Below are 4,538 nucleotides of genomic sequence, written 5' to 3'. Positions count from 1 at the left end.
CGGCTTCATAGCTGCAGCGCCCCTCCGGGAGGCGGGGGCGGCGGGGGCTGCCGCTGCTGGGCCTGGGGCTGCTGGGGCTGCTGGGGCTGCTGGGGCTGCTGGGGCTGCTGGGGCTGCTGGGGCTGCTGGGGCTGCTGGGGCTGCTGGGGCTGCTGCGGCCGTCGCCTCATTCCATGTCCCATTCTCGAATGTTATTCTGTGACATATAACCGAGTCACCCGGGCAGCCGCCGATGTTCCGAATGCGTCCATTGGCCGCCGCAACAAAGAGGGGCGGGTCCGGGGCTCGGGACTCTACAACCCGGAGCTCCGCGACGTTCTGATTGGCTCCGGGGGTTCCTTGGCGGGAGGGGACCGGCGTAGGGGGAGCTCGGCGGCCACGCGAAATCCGATCGCGGTGGTGTCCTGGGAGCCCCGCGGGGCTGAAGCGTCTGTCCGAGGGACCCAAGATCGAGTTTCCCCAGGGGTCGTGGCACTGCGAGGGGAAGCAGAGGAGAAACAGAGTCACCGAGAAGTGACCCGGAGGTAGGGGAGGGTTTGGCGTTGGTGCAACATTCCCGGAGGAGGACTGGACAGAGTCGCCGGGCCCCTGTCCGGGATGGTGGGTGGTTCGGGCAGGGGCTGTTCATCCGGATGCCCAAAATGAAATATATATTTTAATCCCGCATTTTAAAATTTCCCCAAATTAACCAGTGGGCCCAACCTTGGATCCTGGTTATTAGTCATTATTTGCAAAGTCCCTTTAAACCCAAGCTGATAAGCGTCACTAAAACCCAGAGGTCAGCCAGGCCCTGGCGGTTCTGCCACTGTCACTGAGTAAGAGGAGGGGATGGAGAGACTTCAAAGCCATGCTGAAGTGGGCAGCCCTCCCGCATTCACTTCGGAAACAGCTTTTCCTTTAAGGTGTCTTTTTTAAAGAAAAAGAAGAGCAAGGTGAGCTGGGACGAGCACCAGACTGTTCACCTGCGGGCTGGCTCTAAGTCCAGATTTGTTACTTGGCTGAGCTGTGTGACCCTGGGCAAGCCACTTCTTTGCTCTAGGCCTTAGCTTCCCTTTCTGAAAAACAAGAACAGACCCCCCCCCCCCCTTTCCAAGGTCTGTTCTGGCCCCAGGGTTCTGTGATTTCCTGACCTCTTCTTTCAGGGCACTTAGGATCCTGGCCATAATATCCTTTCTCTTTAAACTCTAGGCCAGCATTTCATCTTTGAGAGGATGGAGCAGTTATGAGTGCTATGCCAAGTGAACCTCCAATTAAGAATACAGTTGTCAACGAGCCACAGATGGCCGATCAGTTTCTGGAAGCTTAACTCTACAGGTTGCCTGTCATGGAACTAGAACTTCTCTTCCACAGGAGGCGTGGTGAGGGGTCAGTGCCAGCAGAGGACTCTGGGGGGTAGCTGAGAGCCAAGACTTTGGTGAGGAGACTTGGATTCTGGACCCAGCCCTGCTGCACTACTCCCTGAGACAGAGCCCAAGCCTAGGACTGTATAGATTCAATAATGAGAATAATAACTTAGGTCCATATGGACAAAGGAAATGGGTCAATTCATGAAACTATCTGGATAATTCAAGTGCAACAAGTACACCTGAAAAAAAAATCAGGAAACTGAACGAAAATTATCTCTATACCACATAATTGCCTTGGTTTCCATTTCCTGTTGAGAAGAAAACAAGCCTCAGAGAGCAATCTATTTTCTCAACTCGAATATTCTTCCCCTTTCTTTTTGTATTCCTCTGTTCCATCCGTCCACATTTCCCTGGAGTTTAAAGTCCAAGAGACTAGAATTTCAGGATGAAGACCTGTATAAGAGGACGAACATCTGACCTGGCAATCCCTCAGGAGAAAACTGAGCTCTCAAAGCTCAGGTGAACAGACCACTTGGTGAACATGTCTGGCAAGGGTCACCTTTCTGGGAATCACTTCCCAGTGTACCTACTCAGGTCAAGTCTGAACAACTATAATTACCCTGTTCAACCAGAGCCTGGATTTTGCTTTACCTGAATACAAATTTTAGGGACCAGAGAGGTTATCGGTTCATCCTCCTCCCTCCAAGCACCTCGGGACTCCCTGACGGTTGAGGGGGGAATCTTTTGTTGTTCATCTTCAACATTCCAGTTTGTCTGTTCTCCTCTTCCCCAGTGGTAGAGTAGGGCCAAGACCCAAGTGACATGGTATATAAAGACAGCTGGGAAATTCAGCTACTTCTCCAAAGAGGTGGTAAGAAAGCTTTCAAAGTGAACCCGGCTGTCCCAGGGAAGACACTGTCAGGCAGAAGAGGCTCTTTTGTTCAGAATTCCTTTGCATTTGAGAATTGCACTAGGTTATATGGGCCAGCCAGCTTTGTTCTTCATTTCCTTGTGTATTTTGTGTTACCTGACACTCAAGTGAGCCCAGGCCAGACAGATTATGAGTTTTGAAAGTTCTGATAGCAAGAGTGACACAGTCATATATGCACACAGTGGGAGAAGGCCAATTTGCGATTTGAGCCAGGACACATGGCAACTGGATGCTCAGCCACTGAGAGCATGGTCACTTACACTCATAATAACTGGTATGGTAGGAAAGTGTCATGGAAAAATTTGGAATGGGAGGAAGGGGGTTTCAATAATATCTCATTATTTAAGTGACTCCTGCTTGGGTCACGAAGATAAGATGAAATCTGACCCTGATCATATTTCTAGCTCTTCTACTTATTGATGGTGCAATTTGGGGTATGTTACTCAATATCCATGAGCTTTATTTTCCTCACAAAGTAGGTATGAAAGTACTCTAGAGGGCTGTTGTGAGGACAGAGAGGTCAGGTGTGTGAAAACAGGCTAAGTGCCTAGTATATGTTACGCAGGCCTTAATCTGAATCTGAGACAGTGACACAAAGAGATTTGGAGACATCTGTTTCTAGCACATTTCACTGCCTAGGAGTCAAGACTGAGAAATTATTGCAGCTGTCCAGGGAAAGGGACACCCAGTTAAAATAAGCCATGGATGCATGGAGGGAAAAGAAACAGCTAGAAAGGAGCAGGTGTAGACAGTGGCACGCAGGAATGGGAAGTGTTCCTTTCTGACTCCATTGGCAGCACAAAGGAATACCCACCCACTTATGGGTTGAATTGTGTCCCTCTCACCCAAATTCGTATGCTGAAGCACTAACCCTTGTACCTCAGAATTTGAGTTTATCTGAAAATAGGGTCATTGTGGGGTAATTAGTTAAGATGAAGTCATATCAGGTTGGGTCATAATCCAATATGACTGATGTCCTTCTAAAAAGGGGAAATTCAGATGCAGAGATAGACGTGCACAGGGAGAATGCCATGGGAAGATTGAAGTGATGCTGCCACAAACCAAGGAACTGTCAGAAACCAAGAGGGGGGCCTGGAACAGAGCCTTCCCTAGCACCTTTAGAGGCAGCACGGCCTCGCTGATGCCTTGATCTCAGACTTCTAGCCTCCCCAAGTGTGGGATGATACATTTATGCTTAAGCCACAGAGTTTGTGGCACTTTGTTACGGTAGCCCTAGAAAACTAATACACTCCCAATATGGGTCTGAGGGAGGTTCAGCCCGTGTGTTCGGGGCCTATGCTCAGCCTGATGATGAGGGAAGGTGTCACTGGGCTGGACTTGTGAACTGACTTTTTCGCTAAGTGTCAACACTTAGCGAAAATGAGATTTAGCAATCCTGGTGTTGTTCTATGGCCACAGAAGAGAATGCCAAATAAGGGCTTAAGCATCTTTTGGAGGGGGCAGAGGACCTCAGAAAAATAGACGTGTCTTCAGCTCTCATTTCCCCAAATAATATTTTCCATATATTCCATGGCAGTGTCTGAACCACATGAATTATCAGCTATCCATGCACTGTTTTGTATCATTTCTAATTGTTTGGGGTGTATGTAGGTTCTGCCACATAAACAGTAAACCAAAAGGTAACATTTGTTGAGTGTTTAATTTATGCCATGTACAACCTAAGCACTTCGCATGTATTATATTATTTAATGCTCACAGGAAATTTATGCTCTAAGTTTTAAATTGAGACTAGGGAAGGTTAACTAATTTGCCCAAGGTCTAACCAGTAAAGGGAAACCACAAAAAATAACTTGTCCATTTCAGCCTCAGTTCTGAATGGCAAAAAGCATAATAACAAAAAAGGCTCCCCCAAGAATTTATAAATACATTATCTGTCCTTGCATTGAACTTACACTATCCAGATTGTTCTGGAAAACGCAAGCTGAAAAATTAAGCTTAAATAGTGCCAGGTTGATAACACTCTTAGGGGCCTAGAAGCAGCAAAATATGTATCTTTTCTGGAGAAATACATCCTCAAACCAGGCCCATGAGGAATCCTAAAGAGCTCAGGCAGCAGAAACTTATGCTTAAAAATTACCAATTTATGAGGAAACAAGCCACCAAAAATCAAGAATCAGCATACGTAACTAGAGTTAAATCTCTGAAGACTTCAGATACTGAAATTAGATCCAGAATATGCAATAGTTTTATTTAAAAATCTTACAGAAACAAAAAATGAAATTAAAAACACAAGCAATGAA

This window comes from Carlito syrichta, unplaced genomic scaffold, assembly GCF_000164805.1.
Source record: "Carlito syrichta isolate Samal-C Ts95f unplaced genomic scaffold, Tarsius_syrichta-2.0.1 Scaffold80553, whole genome shotgun sequence".
In the NCBI taxonomy this organism is placed as follows: Eukaryota; Metazoa; Chordata; class Mammalia; order Primates; family Tarsiidae; genus Carlito; species Carlito syrichta.
Note: the sequence above shows the minus strand (reverse complement) of the source record.